Raw genomic sequence first — 17,731 nt, 5'->3', positions numbered from 1 at the left:
CATACTTCTAAAGCACCTATTAATCACTGTTCCTTCTCAAGGCAAGGCATGCTGCTGGTTTTCTGTCATCTCTGTCGGGATTTCTATTTACAGTGTTGCTCATTTTATTGATGTGCCTTCGGGACCCTGCAGCATTCCTGGCCACCCCACCTTGGGAGAGCCTCGGGCTCTGTCCTGGGACCTCCTCTCTCTCTCCTCTCCCATAGCGAGGGCACCCCATGCCGTGATCTCAAATTCATACATCCAGCCTTGACCCATCATGGGAGTGCACACCACACCCAAATATCCAAGTGTCTCCTCACTGGTCTGCCTGAATGTCTAGGAACTGCCCCAGCTTAGCTGGCCCAGAACGGAGCTGATTCCAGACGGGGCACGCACATCTGCCTGGCAAATGACACCCTGCGCTCAAACCAAACCCAGGCTGCATATGCGCATGTCCTCACTCCCTCCCACCTCTCTGTTAATCTTCTGGGAATTCTAATACTTCTGCCTCCTATATTTATCCCAAATATCACTATTTTTCACCATCTCTACTACTTCACCCCCAATCCAAGGCACCCTAACCTCCCACCCAGATTAGGGCATGGCTCCCCACTGGTCTTTCTGCCTCACTCGCCCTCATGGCCACAACCAGCCTTCACCCTCCACAGGGCACTGGTCACCAGATGTATAAATCAGATACCAACTCCAGCTGTAAAACCATCCAGGGGCTCCCAGCCACACTCAAGACTCCACACGGGACCATGATCTATGCGATCTGGGCCTCCACCTCTCTCCTTTCTCTCCCTGTGCTGCAGCATGCATGCCCACCGGCCTCTGGCCTCTTCTGGACTGTCCCAAGGCTTGTTCCCGATTCGGGGCCTTTGTACTGGCTGCCCTTCCTGCTGTGAATGTTCTCTGTCCTGATCTATGCAGGACTATGCTTTTTGCTCCCTGAAGCCTCATCTCAAATGTGTTTCACCCCAGCCTAGGGACAGCTTATGAGTAGTCACTGTCCTCACATTCATAAAAAATAAAAATGCAGCAGGTACTTGGCACAGGGAGACGGGCCCCCAAGTAGTGTATCCAATAAAGATGCTGGCGCCCTGTGGCCACCCAGGTCTCCTCGGACAGCCATTTTGTTTTCTCATTAGCGTCCTGCAGCTGTCGCCTCAACTAAGCAATGATGTCAGCCTTGGGGGTCTGACAGGCACAGGTCACCCCGGAGGCAAAAGGAGAAAAGGATACAGAGGCAAATCATAAACACTGTTCACCCTGACTGGAGCTGCCACAGAGTGACTGGACATGGCAGAGGATGGGGACTTCTTTCCTGAGGGGCCTCCCATGGCTGCAGAAGGGCATGTGATGCTCCTCTTCCCCTCCCCCACCCCAGCATCCGGTCTTCTCTTCTACCTGCTGGCTTCCTAACGCCAAAGAATATGAAAAGAGAGAGGCTTTTCGAACAGAAGGGACAGGGAGAAATTATTTGCTTATTATGGCCAAAGAATAAGAGGATTACAATACCCCATCCCCTGCACCAGCTCAAAGTGTGCTGACAACCCCCCTTTAGTGCTCCCAAAAGACACATTTATGCTCCCATGATGCCTGGACCTCCCTTTGCATTATCACTTAACACTTTATTGTATCTATCTATTGGTTCACAAGTCAACCTGCATCAACTAGACCAAACTGGCCCCAGAGGCCAACACCACATCCTCTCCATCATTAGGAAGCAGCTCCCAGAGTAAGAGAAAGCCCAAAGACGGCCTTTATTAAAGCAGTTGAACAAATAAACCCAAGAGATAAACTCCCCAAAACAACAGTGTAAATCCTTTTTTTTTGGTCTGTGCTCGAAATCCAACGCAATTTATTGACTCCCAGGCACTATCATAACTTAAAGTCTATGGATGTGCATTTTATTTGCTACATAGCACATGACCTTTAAGTCTTTATGAGCCCTTGTAATAATTTACAGTGACAGTAGAGGAGGACATAGAAAACCCCAGGCACAGTCCCAGGTGGGGCAGGGAAAGGGAGGGGAGGGAGACAGAGAGTCATAGCACACGGGACAGGGACTAACAGTGACTTGCTCCAGACTTTAAAGTTCCCTTTCCTCTCCCTACACCACCGAGAGTCAAGTAGAAGTATTAATTAACAGCAGTGTGGGGTAGACGGACCATCAGGGTGGCCCAAACTTTCCTTCCACAGACCCTTCACCAGTCAAAATAGTCACAAAGTACAGCTTCTGCTGTGGCAGATAAAGGCCTCCACTGTGTGGGATCAATCTATTAAGGCAGCAAAGCTGGCATGGCATGTCACTTCTAGGGAGTAAAATTTATAACCTGGCCCTTGGATCACCAATGTCCACAAAGCAGTAGGTAACCCGAGAATACTGGCACTGACAGAAACGTGAGGCCATTCACACAGGCTTCTTGGCTATATAATAAAGCTGTCTTCTTTATTCCGATGACTGCCCATCACACTTAAAGGAAATTCAATATTCCTTACCCTGACTATATGCAGGCTGTCTCGGCCAGGCCTTCTGCTACTTCACCTGCACGCCCCCCACCCCCACCCCCACCAGAACAACCCTGCCTGTTTTGCTCTGGCCTCCCAAGGTCTTTGTGTATGCTTTTCTCCTCTGCCTGACAAATTCCTCCTGTGGCTGACCCCTCATTCTTCAACTCACTTTCTCCATGTAAGGGATCAAATTATGCCTGGTTGTTTGATGAAATGCATATTCTCCTTTAACTTTCCCTTTCATTTGCAGGAATGTAACTATCTGAAATTATTCGGTTTTTTTTGTTTGAACATCAGCTCCATGAGAGTGGAGGACTCATCTATTTTGTTCACCACTGGAGATGAGAACAGGGCTGTGTGCCCAGGTGTTTCACTATTCCTTGAGTGAATTAATGCATGGAGACAGGCAGATCACTGACAGAGGTGACATTCAAAGACAAACTGGGTTCGTCTGATTACACTGAACAATGGCTAGTTAGAGATAAGAAGGGAAGACAGCAGTGTTACCACTAACGAGCAATGAGTGCCATGGCCCAGGAAGAAGAGCTGCCTCTCTGCAAAGGCAGCATCCCTGGAGAGATGAGAGAAACTTCCAGAACTCCCAAAGGGAGACAGTGTCAGGGGACCTCCACATGGCCCTGTCTGAAGCAATCAGGCTGAAGGCTACATGCCCTTGTCAGAAAATCTGTTGAAACCTTTAAGCATGACTATTAAGTTTCCTTACCAAGGTCAGCCATCCACATATTTCTGGAATACTTCCCTAAATTTATGACTTTCTCAGCCTTTATTGGGGGGGTGGGAGAGACAGTTAAAATAGTCATCACTGTCCAAATAAAAGACTTCTTGCCATCTTTAAAGGCCTATGTAATCAATTGTTCATTTCAGAGAAGTAAACCTGAGGCAGACAGAATTAAATCCTCGGGTATTCCAGAAACACACTACTTCTAGTCAACGGAGTTAGGAGTCTGTGCATGAGGTGTTACTTTTGTCAGAACACTGACATTCTTGTGGGCAAGGATCATGTTCAATCCTGCCATCAGCTGAACTTCCATGTACAGGGCACCCAGGTGGTACCCAATCAATACCTGCTTTGCCCACACAGCAACAGGACTGCTGAGCAGTCATTATGCAGGGGCATTTCCCAAGCAAAGGATCTTTGGGTAACCGTCCCCAAGTTGAAGGTTCAAATAAAAGAGGAGAAGAAAAAACAGAGGATTCCTGGTCAACCCTAAGAAGAAAATACTGAGGAACAAAACCACAGAATAAATATCGAAATGATCAGATAGTTGGAGAAAAACATAGAATGCTGACATTAAGGAGCTGCTGGACCAGCATGCAGAACACAGTGAAAATCATTATGTTTTAATGCTTGATCCCCACGGGGTGAATACAAGAATGAGGTACAGGCTACTGTTTTTACAAAAAGAAAAGAGAGCAATGCAAACAAAATACAGCTGTAACCTGCAGCCAGCCCTGAACCACCAGCCTCCACAGGAGCACAGCCTGGCAGACCACAGGTAGCCCAAAAGGGAAAGTGGCTTTCAGTCAACAGTTGGACCTACAGATTAAAGCATTTTGCCCTGTTTGGCTCCAAGACTCCAGCCCCAACCTGGGAGACTTTGTTCTAGGGGACACACAAGCTTATGAGTCTTATCCGGAAACATGAAAACATTCGCCCTCCTGGGAGTGGTGGAGAATGGGAAGCAAAGGTGCGCAATGACGAAAGGAAGGAGTCAGGTACTTTAAGAATTTAGTCAAATTATGTGGAAATGATTTCCCTAAGAAACACTGGCTTAGCATAAAAACTCCAGAATGGAGTTTAATGTTTACTTTCAAATCTATCACCAATTTTGGAAGATATAAAAGTATTTAATTTCTCTGAAATGATACACATGCAGCCATTTCCTGGTGAGTTAATTTTTACCTTCTGTTAACTGAAATGTTGTAAGACAACTTAATATGCCATGAGAATACACTTCAACGGAGCTGGGGAGCTGCACACAAATACCATTCATTCAGAAAACAAACTTTTGCTTCTATCATACTTACTGAGTGTGAGAAACAGCCCGATGCCTACCATTTACAAATTAAGCTGTAACATAAACTCCTCAATGGAAGGGGAAATATAATGTGCTTAGCAAGCCTTCTAAGTAGTAAGTGAATGGTTACCAAGCAGTGGTTCCCAAACCTGGCCCATCGTCAGCCCCATGTGGAAGGGGTGTTGCTTAAATGTCCATTCTTAGGCACCACCCCAAGAACCTGCTTTAGTTGGTCCACTGTGGTGGACTGCAGGAACCCACATATTTAACCAGCTTCTCCTGCAGGTGGTCAATGTCTGGAGGCATGTTTGGGAGCAGCTGCCACAAGAAACATGGTGGCATGACTGTGCTGACCCACAAGAAGGGAACTCCAGGTCCACAGGCTACTTTGTACTGAAATGCCCAGAAGATCTTATTAACTCGGCCACTTTGGAGGGAGTCCAGATGGACTAAGACAGCCAAGCCTCACGTCCAGCTGGACTTAAGAGCAAAAGGCACCTTCCAGCAAACTCCCTGGACATTGCTGCCAATTGCTCAGCAGTTCTGAGGACTGCTAAGTCAGAATGCTGAACATCTTCAGTGCCAGACAGACCTCGAGAGCAAGCAGTGTGCATGTCCAGCAGCGCATTTGTATTGCCCATGGTGGTGATGCTCCTGGAGGGCAGCTTGAGGTCAGAGAGTCTGAAGAGGCAGATGGAGATAGTAAAATCTGTTTAATTCTTCAATACAAAGAACTCCAGGAAAGTGGGCTATGGCTACCCTTCTTGGTTACTCGGGGTTTAAGGAACCTCTTCTTTCTAGTTAGCAAAAGCATCAGCCACAGCCAACAGGGTCCTGTGTTGGACTGCCACCCTTCCCCCAAAGCTATTCTCCCCTTGTTCTACACAAGTGGAAATTGAGCAGACTACAAGCATCTCCTGGCAGTAGGCGGCAATGGGATCGAATTCTGCCCAATGCAGTGTGAGTAGAAGAAACACATGCAACCTCTGGGTCATCATCTCCTCTTATCCTGCCTCCCACCCTTTTTCCTCCCTTGTCTGGGTTCATACCAAGGACAGCAACACTGGAGATGGCAGAGCAACTGACGGAAGGAGCTGGGACCCTGACACTTCAGTAGAATAGACATACCACTCTAGCCAACGTTAACATAAAAGAAAGATGAACTCTATCTTGTTTAAGACACTACTGTTTGGGGTTTCTGTTAGAGTAGTTGGACATGAATCCTAATTCAAGAGTTTTCTTTCCTACGTGTAACATAAGAATGACTACAGATCAAGAAGTGAGCCCTCCACACCTTCCTTTTCCTCCTCCACCTAACAATAGAGCAGACGGTATCATCTTCTATACCAAAGGATAGCAATTTATACCAGGAGACTCAAAAATCTCCTTTTAATCCCAAGCCTGGAAATTGAAATGTTAGGCCCACCTGAAAATGTAAGCAGTCCTCTTCTGAACAATCAATGCCTCAATCTTCCTTTTCAAGTGAATTTTCTACCAATAATTACTATGTAAATTACTATTTCTGGAATAAGTGTCAACATTACTTCACAATGCTAATGTTCTCCCCTCTGCCTAGAAGGCCCTTCCTGACTCAGAAACTTCCTCAACATCATAGCCAAGTTCGAATGGAAAAATATCCCAATTTCTAAGAGCTTGGAGGACTTTTTTTAAATGGGCTTAAGTATATTGTGGTATTTATGCCTATTAACTCTCGAATGTGTTGAGTTCTTGATGGCAAGAACTGGTTATTCATCTCTGCATGCCTGATCTGCCAGCCACTCCCCTGCATGCACCTCAGTCCCTAGCATAGTAAAAATGCAATAAATATCTGGTGAACTAATGAATGAATGAGATCATTGAATTAACTGTGTTACCTTGAGAGGAATTTTTTAAATAGTTGAAAATTCAAAGGGGAAGGAAGCCTATGACTTAAGGAACTCTTGTAAATCCAATGAACACACAAGTAGTCCCTTCAAACTATTATACTTCTTAGTCTGTTAAGATAGGAGGCACAGCCTTTAAAGGATAAAGGTGGAGCCAAAGATTCATAACATTTACAGGTATCAACTATCATTTATGAGGAGCTGCACAGAATAGAAAAACCATTTCACACCTAATAGAAAACAATTAGCTAGTGTAAGAAGAAATCTGAGCTGTCATGTTTTTAAGTGATCACTTTGCTTTGAAAACAGATCCTACATTGAATCCAAAAAAAACCACACTGAAGAATGTTTTAAGTTCCCTTAGAAACTACGTAATTTTTTTTTTACTTTAAGATCTGAAGGAAAAAAAAACTTTAAATATACAATCCATGCTAGCACCTGAGCACCAGAGGCAACAGTCTAAAATATTTTCAAGAAAGGGGAAAAAATATTCTTTCAAACACCAAGGATAGGCCATGAGTTGTAATTCCCAAACACAAGGCAAATCTGGACCACTTCTATGCTCAGAGGAAGTTTCCACTTCTGCTACTTAGTTAGATAGCATAGGCCCTAAACAGTGTCTAACAAAAGGCTAAAGAACAATATAGGCAATGAGAAGTCTCTCTCTCGAAGACCACATTCAGAGTGCTAAAAAGGAGCCTAAGGAGAGCTACCTTGAATGATAAACCAATAAAAAGTTATTTTTTATTCCATGAGGATTATCTAATCTTTTATATCCTGGAATTTCCCCACCACCACCCAAATAATGCAGGTATACCTTATTCTTAAACTTATAGCATTTAAAGGTGGGGAGACCTTCGAGATCATTTGTTCTAGATGCCCAGACAGATTAGGTGACTTGTTGGAGAGAACAAGTCTTATGGGCACAGCAAAGCCTAGACTCCCCAGGCCTCAATCAAAGCTAAGTGGTAGTCCTCCCCCAGAACAGCACACAGAATAAAGGCCACTTTTTAATTTATCTGAATTAAATGAATGAATTAAATGAATGGACATCACCCAGCCCATTCAGAAGTTCTTGCTCAAACACACACACCAAGCATCAAGGAGAACAAAGATCATAGACATTAAAAGGCTCTAGGCAAACTTTACAATGGGATTTACTTAACGCAGTAGTACTAGGATTACACAAATGAATGAGGTTAAAGGAAACCCATTCCACCCGCTGCTCAGAGTGACTAAAAGGAATAGAGCCTACATATGTAAACGATACAACAACGTGCTACATCCAACACTGCAGATGAGACCAGGGTATACAAGACAGTTCAGACTCCATGATTAGTGTTTGGAGCTTTCTTCCATTTCTAGGTTTAGGAACCTGAAAGAATCCACCCATTGACAGGAATATTCCAAAGGGTGTTTCACTTCTGGAAGCTGACAATCCCATCATGCACAACATCAATGCCATCTGTGTTCTGATGACATCTCAGATCAGAAACCATGAAAATGAAACAGACACGTGACCTTCATAGCCACAGCCATTAATAAATACTGCTGGACCTTAACGTCCTGAGCAATCTGCCTGGACCATGGGGCAAGGCTACTGGATTTTGGGGCAAAGCTTACAGTAAAGCTACCAATTTCAACTCTTTACTGGCTTCTTACAGTGAGGTTTTCATGGAGCATTGACCATTTAAGCCAACAAATACCAACTAATATTAAGCTGAGGCACAAATGCTCACAAAAGATAAATGCTTTAGCCAGTGCAGAACAGTGGAGGCAGGACAGAGGAAGACGCCTATCTCTCAAAAGACTTGGTGAAGAAGGCAGGATTCCCAATCTGCTTAAATGATTGGAGCAAAATGGTCCAATCTATATTCTCTGAGGGTTCTGCAACTCCTGGGGCAGGAAAATAATTCATGTTGGCAGGACCAAAGCTTGGATTCTGAAAATCTCCCAACCATTTTTGCTCACAGCCTGTAAGCAAAGATTAGATGGATTCAAACATTTATTATTATTGTACAACACCTAGACAGCCACCTTATCTCCAAACTTGTGACCAACTACTAGGTGGACTCGAGAGGTAATATTCTGCTACCTACCTCCTTGTTACTGCCCAAGGCTTTCGTGAGAGTGAATGGCCCAGAATGCACATGGAACATCCCAAGGAAGTGGTAATAGAGCCACAAACCCCACTTTTACTGGCTCCACTCCCACGACTACCTACATGCATCCGGTTCCACTTAAGGCAGAAGCAGAACTGTGTTTTAAAGCTTCCATTGCAGACAGCTCTGAGAAGAAATATACTTTTCCCAGAAGTTGACACAACATGTTTATTTAGGGATATATATCTATACAACACTAGCAATAAAATTAATGCAATTCACAGGAAATTATTCCAGAGAGACAGTGTCACTTCTTTCTCCTTCCTAAAATCAAAAAGGGAAGAAAAAAAGAAACAAATGCAAATTGCCACTCACAGAATTTTGTGTTGAAGGTGCACAGAACGATTCAAGAGCAGCTCAAGGTTTTTAGCAAATGCCTATTCATTAACCCAGCAGGAGGTGCAACACCATCTGGCATCCACGTCCAGCGGAAGACAGACTGCTCGGGATCAATTCTGAGCAGCAAGCAAGTTTATTTTTACCCTTTTAGGCACAAAACTACAAGGACATAAATGTCTGCGCGTTAGGCATGCCAGGGAGGCTTAACGAGACTGGAAAATGGGATCCAAAAATGGGATCCTGCAAAAGCCAGCTTTCAGCAAGCTTGATTAAACAATGCCCTCCCACCATGCAGAATCCCAGCAAACCTCACAGTGGCTCGGCTAAAAGCTCTTTAAGAAACCACAAGGACATTGGGCATGTGAGAGAGGGGAGATTGCCCTGCATACACAGATACCCAAATACTTGCAGGCTCACAGTCAAGCCAGGCTTCTGGGCAGAATGGCTCCAGGGGCAAGTGCCCCATGCCTGGGTCCAAGGCTGGCCTGTCACGGGTTGCCAGCAATGCCTGGGAGCCCCACTCTGCAGGACTTGCTTTCTTTGAATCTCACAACGACCAAAGTCATCTTTTTCCAAGTGAAGTTACTATTTTTTTCTCTAATAGAAACCTAATACTTGCTCAATGCCAACCATTTGCCCAGTGCCAAATAACCAGAAAACCACACAGACATTCTAAAAACTGTTTCTCATGCCATCAGCTGCAGACCTTAGAAGTTTGGTAGGTATTTGTTTCTCAAAAGCACACATATATGGTGCATATATGTACATAGATATGCATCACAAAATCATTTTATACTTGCTTTCTTATAGCCTTTTCTCTCAATACATTTTGAACACTTCCCCATGATGGTAAATATTTTCTGAACACAATCTGAGAGCTAAATAGTACTCTACTGCACTTACATGTTTTACTGAATTCTACAGTATTAGGCGTTTATTTTTCTCCCATTTTTCTTTATTAAAAAAATAAACACAACAATAAACTGCCTTTCACTCCTACCTTTGTGACTGCACCAGTTTCCTTAAAATAAAGGAATTATAAGATCAGATGAGAGAATTTTTTGGCTTCTGACATATCAATATTCCCATGTTGTCTTTCAGAAAAGTTATACTAAGTTATACCCTACCAGCAAGGTATTAAAATGCCCATATACCCATATGCTCTCAAAGGTATACTGGAATTTCTATTATCTATATTTTATTGTCACTTATTTGCCAGTCAGATAGGTGCAAATGACCATCAATAATAAAAACTACATTTACTAGGCACTTCCTATGTGCTAGGCACTGTTGTAAGTAATTTACGTGTTTAATGTAGTGTTATATTTTTAATCCCATTGTAAGATGGGGAAGATGAGGCCCAGGAAGGTAAGGTAATTTGCCCAGTGGTAACTGGAAGAGCTGGAGTTGGAACCTAGGTAATCTGCTTTCAGAGTCAGAGCTGTTAACCACTACACTACACCGTATAACCACATGGAGAACTACGAGGAAGAGCAAGAGGAAGGGATAAGATGAACATTTGGCAGAGGGAACCACTGGAAATACATCCTGCCAATCACACCCTAACCTTTATTTACATGTTCAACATCACCATTTGTGGGGAAGTCCCATAAGAGATAGACAAAGTTCTCTGTTCTGGCAAACCAAATCTGAAAGCAGACTATTAACTTCCTACTGGCTCCTTCATCAAAAGTGACCTGGCTTTACTGCTTTGGCATGTAATTATTTGCCTATTCACACTAATCACATAAAAGAAAATGGGCTTGTTTTCTTGTGTTAAAAAAGGATTTGGGATCCAGCAATGCCACTTCCAGATATGTACCCCAAAAAACTGAAGGGATTAGAGCAGATATTTGCACAGCCATGTTCACCACAGCATTATTCACAATAACCAAAAGGTGGAAGCAACCTAATGTCCATTGGTGGACGAATGGATAAACAAAATGTAGTATGTACACACAATGGAATATTATTCAGCCTTTAAAAAGGAAAAACCTTCTGACCCATGCTATACTATGTAAGAACCACAAAGACATTACATTAAGTGAAAGAAGCCAGACACAACAGGACAAATACTGTCTGACTCCACCAATCTGTGGGACCGACAGTAGTCAAACTCATACAGACACAAAGAAGAACGGTGGTTTCCAAGGCTTGGGAGTGGAGGCAATGGGAAGTTACTGTTTAAGGGGAAGTTTCAAATGGGATGATGAGAGTTCTGGAGATTCGATAGTGGTGATGGCTGCACAGCAATATGAATGTCACTGAACTATACACTTAAAAATAGTTAAAACAATAAAATGTTTTATTATATATTTCACACACACACACACACACAAAAGGATGTGGAAGAGCCTCCTATGAGTTCTGCACCTTGTTAGGGTGCTTTAGCCATCTGGGCCCTAAAAAGATCTTCATAAGCCCTCTAGGTAATTCCCCTCAACAGAATTTTAGTGCTTTAGAATGTTTAAGAATGCTTATAAAATGCTTAAGAAAATACGACAAAACCTCTGGAAAAAAATCTTTCTTTACAGGTACTGACTTGTACTGTCTGGAATAACAAAGGAAAACCAGAGAATCAAAGAAATGGACTATAAAGACCCCACATGCTACAGGAACCAAAGAACACATGGGAAAATCAGACCCTTCAACTGATACCTACTGAGACTAACAAGGGCGCCCACAGGAAAGCTCTTGCCACAAGCCTGCAGGTCGCCCGACCTCAGGGCATTGGGGGTCAGCACCACTGAATGCAGAAGGACTGCCCATCCAAAAGCCAGCACCCTGTGTCCATCCAGACTTGGGGGGCACTTATTAACGAGGGCACCCCTGGGAGCCAGAAGGACAGCTCATTGCCAGTCAGCAACTTACAGTACTCACATAGCATCACAGATGGTTTCAAAGCCACATTTTTGAAAGACTCAAATTCAGAAATGCTTCCTTTGTGATTCATTTAGTAGAAGGTCACTACAGAATCCCGAAAGACAGCTTAATCACCATGAGACTAAATAAAAGTTGCTCTAAGGAAAGAAAAGCTAGAGCTATCAAGGCCAATCACCTGTTACTACTGCCTAACCATAAATCCAAACTAACACTGGAATACAGCAATGACACCGAGACAAGAGGAGAGCTGGGCTCCCTCTCCAGGCCACCAACTTGTACCTTACTATCTCCAACATAACACCCTATTGTGAAATAAAGAGTGACTGGCTTGTGTCTCTGGTTCCTGAAAGGGAGACTAAATCCTTGGAATTTCCCAAGTAACAGAAGTACCTTTGTTCTTCACGAGCCCCTTGGATCACACCTGAGTTTATGCTAAGAAAGATGGACACGTATTGGCAGCTGATCACCCCAAAGACCAACCACGCGATTAGAGGGTTGGGACTCTGAGCCCGATCTTGAGGGACCGACAATTGGGTTCATCTACATGGCCAGTGAATTTATCAATGATGCCTGTGTAAGGAAGCCCAATAAAAACTCTAGACACCAAGCTGAATGGAGCTGCTTGGTTGGTAAATACATCCTCGTGCCAGGAAATGGAAACACTCTAACACCACAGGGAGAAGGGATGGAAGCTCCGCATTGGGAATCCTCTCAGACCTTACCTATGTGCCTCTTCATTCTGGTGGTCCTGATTTACGTCCTTTAAAATAAAATAAAATCCTTGGTTTAGGTCCTTCAAAATAAAATAAAATCCTTGAGTTCTGAGTGTCATTCTAGTGAATTGCCAAACCTGAGGGGGTCATGGGAACCTCCTGGATTAGTAGCTTACTGGTCAGAAGTATCAGTGCTCTGGGGACCACACTTGCAGCTGGCATCTGAAGCAGGAGCCGTCTTATGGGGACCATTCCCTTAAACTTATGAGATCTGCCCTAATCCAGGTGGATGGCATTGTAATTGTACTGCAGTGCACCGGCTTGGTGGCAGAACCCTCCCCAGACACACACACAGACACACACACTTACAGTTAACTCAAATGCTCTACACTGGTTCAACACCCAGGAACAAATAACAAAATTTTCATCTGCTAAAATTTACACCAACCATTAATGATAGCAAATTTCCTCCACTCAACAGCAGCTGAAATGTTCTGAGTACCTGCTTTCCCAGCTAAGACCTACCATATGTATTAATTCACCCCAGTGCTCATAGCAACCTGACAGGTCAGTACTGCTGTTTTCCCATTTCATAGATGAGGGCACTGAGGTACAGGAGGTAAGGAGCTTGCCCAGGTCACCTGGCAGTCTTCCATCCAACTGAGCCGATCACTCCACCTATCTTACCCTGTGATTCTGATCCTAATAGGTGGAAGATGTCCTACAAAATTATGTGACCACCCAACATTTACATAAGAGATTCTCAAAGCGATTCTTGGTTGATGAATTTACCCAAGTGAGCAGAGCTGCCAATTCTATTCCTTTCCTCAACTAAATGGGTGGACAGAATTTCTGATTAGGTAAAAAATGTCCCCAGGGACCCCCTTTCTGGCATAGGCTCCACCACCACTCACTGAGCTGCACCTGCGTGGAACTGCGGCCTTGGCCCTAAGAATGCAATGAGCCCCAGCAGGCAGTCGCTGGGGCTGATGATGGGGAAGACAGCCATCTCTGTGCCTATCACTTATAAGCCCCAGCGCCTTATCCTTCCAAGAGCCACCACCAGACCCCATACCTTGGAGTGAGGAGCCAGCAGCTGACGGGGCCTCTGGCCTGGCAGGTGGAGTCCTTGGCCCCCTCGGGGAGTCCAGGCAGTTGTGGATCTCCTTGAGGGGAGAGGAAGAGGGAAGGAGAGGACAGCCCCACCCCTGCCTGAAACCGCACCCCCAAAGCTGCCTTCAGTGCTTCCATGTTGCCCAAAGCCAACCTTCCTCCCTTCCTCTGGACAAGAGGAGTGGCACTGAGAACAGGTCATGGTGACACAGAGCCTGCTAACCTCAGGCCTGGGAAAAGGACTGTCAGTCCGAGGTGGCACTGTCACGGCAGAACAGAGATCGGCGGACTCTGTACACAGCTTCCCAGCCAGGTGAGACTGTCTCGATAGAAGTCCCTCACCTGTGGCTGCTCCATCTGCATTTGTCTCCTTTCTGCCCCTAAGACTGAGCACATTGCCCTTGTCCCCAAGTCACTGGAGGGTGTTCCCTTCATAGGAACCGTCACTGCACAGAAGGCCTGTGCATTCCAGGGTAGCATCATAACGGGCTTTACATGGACCATCCACAGTGACCTGCTCATTTCTCCCATTTGGGGAGAGGCAGGGCTCAGGACTGTGTTTTGAGATCAGTCTTCTCTTTCATTTTCTGTCCTCCAATTTTGGAGCAAGAAGCCATGGCCTCAGGTAACGTGTCTGTGTTCGTAACGCCAGGGGTCCTCAAACTTGTGCCGGGAGCAGAGCCCCTAACACTGGGCTCTCGGGACACCAGGGAATCCCACCACTTGGAATCCCTTCGGAACCACGAACAATCTGATGGGGAGGACAGGGCATGTGTTGTGGACAGAGGCCTCAGTACCTCAGCAGGGTGTAGAAAATACTACAGCTGCATGTCTGTTTTCCTGCTGAATTTGTTGTTTCCTTGGTTATTCATTTCACCCCCCCCGCTGGCACTCCCTGGCAAGTAAGTGATTGCCAAAGATCTGAGCAGGGTGGAGAAAGAAAGGCTCAAATCTGGGAAAGCTCTAGCCCATCCCTGAACTTCTTCTCCTGGGAACTGAAGAACCAGCACTATGATACAACTAGAGGCCGAGGACATGAATACAGGGAAGTACTCACACCAAAATCACTACAGAAATGAAACAAGACACACAACACAGGGCCTTTATGGGGCTGCACAGCAATCCTGTAAACATGGTGGTTACTTCCCTTAGAGGATCATAATTGATACTGTCTTTACATAACCCACTTTTTTGTTTTCCTTTTTGGAGGATATTTTCCCACATCAACAATCAGCAGGGTAACGGACATCACTGTCAGAGGTTTTCTGGGAGGGATGAACACTCCTATCACCACCTTCCCACATGAAGAGGCACTCCCATTTGGAAAACAAGCGGGTGGGGATGCGAGAGTTTCAGGGCATAGCTGGTACCCCACGGCATTCTGGGATTCCTTTGCACTGCAGGACGTGGTTCTGACCACACACTCAGGACTACATATAAATGACTGCAGTGCAAAGAAAACTCCCTTGCCTCTGAAATGCTCTCCGCACAGGGCAGCCTCGTGGGCCTTCCATTCAAACATTGTGAGTATCTTTGTTGGGCACTGAGTATGTGATGCCAAACAGGCACGATCTCCACCCTCAAACTTTAGTGGGGGAGACAGACCGACCCATCAACAGATCATTAGAATACAGTCTAAAAGTGGACTCCATCTATTGGTCCAGCAAGTATTTGCTAAGCACCTACCCGGCAGGGCACATACCAGAGGACAAACGCAGCAGTACTTGACACACAACAGGGTATCACAAGAACACAGAAGAAACGACTCTCATCCTGTCTGGGGGGATCAAGGAAGCCTTCTGTGAGAGAGAAAGCCCTGAAATCTTGAAAGATGAGAAGAGGATGGTGGAGGAAGGCCTCCCCAGCTGGGAGAGGAGCCTGTGCATGGAGCAGAGGCAGCGGTGAACAGCCACCCGCAGGGGCACCGTTCCGGGCAGGCAGGGGGTGCGAGGCAAGTCTGCACAGCGAGACAAGGTTGCCCAGGCTTCCTGGATGGCACAGCAGTACTTAGGGCTCTCTTGTAGTTTAAAAGCCTGAAGCCCAGGAGTGTGACATGATCTGATTCCCATTTCAGATATAATTTCCTGAACTGGTTTTTATTTATAAGAATTGCCTCTCCTGCATCAGAGGCTTGAAAATGCAAAAAACAGGCAAACTGAACAACTGGATACAAGTAAGTATCAAAGAATAAAGCGTATGATTCTCCCCTAGCTTAATTAGAGAAGACAGCTAGAAACCCCTAAAAGGGGAAGAAAGAAGAGGATGTTTTACACAGACCAAAAAATTAGGTGAGCAAAGAGCAGCTTTTCAGAGACAAACATCCCTGACTTAGCGATTTTGCCAGAACTATTCATTTTCCTATCTGCCTGGACCAACAGAAACTTCACGGCAAACTCTTCTCACATCCCGTGCGGCCCTCTGCCATGTAACACCTTCGTAGGGGCCACACCAACCTTCTAACGGCCGCCCTTACCATGAATGAGCCAGCCTCTGGCAGATCCAGAAAGGAGGGACAGTACATATATTCGCCATGGACGATGGTTGCAGAGAAGGCTATTTTTTCTAAATAATTAGTTTTATGTTAATTTAACAGTGTAACATGTCTGAAAGCCTTCAAGTGAACCCTGAATTTCCCCACAGTGGCAATTTTAGATCCCTATGGCTTCAACTTCAAACTTCAACTATTAAGCACCCTATCTATTCTGTCCCTATAGACAAGACATGCTTACCACTCAGAAAATGTTATTCTGTATACACTGATGCAATCAGAGTGCACAGCAATGTTACAGTTTCCATCCCAAATCCAATTATAAGCTTCTATAGGGTGTATTTGGCTTATTGACCACACTTTAAGCCTATAAACTACTCTAGCTTCAAATGAACTTGATTGCTTCAATACATACACAAACTCCAATTTAATTTCTATACAATTATCTGCCTTTCAAATAAAATTCTAAAGCCCAACAAAGTGACATCATAATTAGGTTGGTTGTGTTCTTCATTACAGAAGCAAGCCTATTAAATGTTACTACCTCAAAAGCCAATGTTTCCATTAGTGAAGCCACACATGAAATAGACTTGAGAATTTCTGTTAAATCTACCACTGTAAGTTGCCAAAATGTTTAACTGCCACATTTTGGAATGTCTGCAGTAAGAATCAAAATTCAGAGAAATGGGTAAGAAAGTAGTCTTCTCTTTATGTATTGTACAATTAACCTCATTTACCTAACATCTAAAAATAGGTCATCTTGATCTGTGCTGTTAGAAGTCAGATCACCCTGGTATGAGGTGAACGGATATTTGGACTAGACGGTAGCCAGAGGAAGCTTCTGGGTCCTGTTTGCATTTTGCTTCTTGATCCAGGTAGGTTTACACAGTGCTTGGCTGTGACAATTCATACTGTATACTAACAATGTGTACACTGCTCTTACTGTATAAATCAGTAAGAAGTTTTAAAAATTAGGGTGGAGGGCAAAATTTGTCTACTCTCACAAAGACCACAGTAGGTCAGAACTTCAATCCCTTGTGGCTTTTCAAAAAGCACCGGTTTCACACAGACAGAAGCCAGATCAACATAAACCCTAAATGCTTTGCTGGGCCTGCTTTCATTCACTTGTCTCTCAGATCCAGTCATCCTAGCAGTGGCATACCTAGCATAGGGGATGCCCAGGGCATCCTAGCATAGGGGATGCCCAGTTAAATAGGATGATCACTATTTAACATTTCCCTCTTCCACATGACAACATTATTTCCAGCCACAATCACACATTAAGCAATCATTATCATATGCCTGAATCATTTTTTAGCTTTAAAACCACCATTTAAAAAGAATACCAATTTTAAAGTTACTTCTAAAATTCAATGAAATTTTTCTTCTACAAACTAAAATAAGTGTTTACCAAACAAGATTCCACCTATGTGTTCTCACTCTTTCACTGTTCGAGATACTAATCGTACATAAAAATTCCCAATGGTCACACAGAGCAACAACTGAGGAAACTCCAATTTCATTGCTTTGTCATAAACTGCGCTACCACTGCCTATTGAAAAGTTCTACTTAAACACAGGAACATGCTGCACCTTAGGAGTTAGGGGCACGA

The 17,731-nt window shown here is 44.4% G+C and overlaps 1 protein-coding gene across 5 annotated transcripts in view; it reads right to left on the bottom strand.

Annotated features, from left to right (window-relative positions):
• MGAT5 (alpha-1,6-mannosylglycoprotein 6-beta-N-acetylglucosaminyltransferase) overlaps positions 1–17,731 on the bottom strand; it is a 362,412-nt gene that overhangs the window by 281,819 nt on the left and 62,862 nt on the right. The window contains exon 1 of one of the 5 annotated variants that reach the window (XM_073241356.1): positions 12,528–12,542. The exons of the other annotated variants lie outside the window; for them this stretch is intronic. The gene's annotated coding sequence lies outside the window, so the exon portion shown is untranslated. Of the gene's footprint in view, positions 1–12,527; positions 12,543–17,731 lie in introns of those variants that run through there. 5 annotated transcript variants of the gene reach the window in all.

The sequence above is a fragment of the Manis javanica genome, chromosome 7 (assembly GCF_040802235.1).
Source record: "Manis javanica isolate MJ-LG chromosome 7, MJ_LKY, whole genome shotgun sequence".
In the NCBI taxonomy this organism is placed as follows: Eukaryota; Metazoa; Chordata; class Mammalia; order Pholidota; family Manidae; genus Manis; species Manis javanica.
The sequence above is the reverse complement of the archived record's forward strand: the minus strand, read 5'-3'. Positions and strand labels throughout refer to the sequence as shown.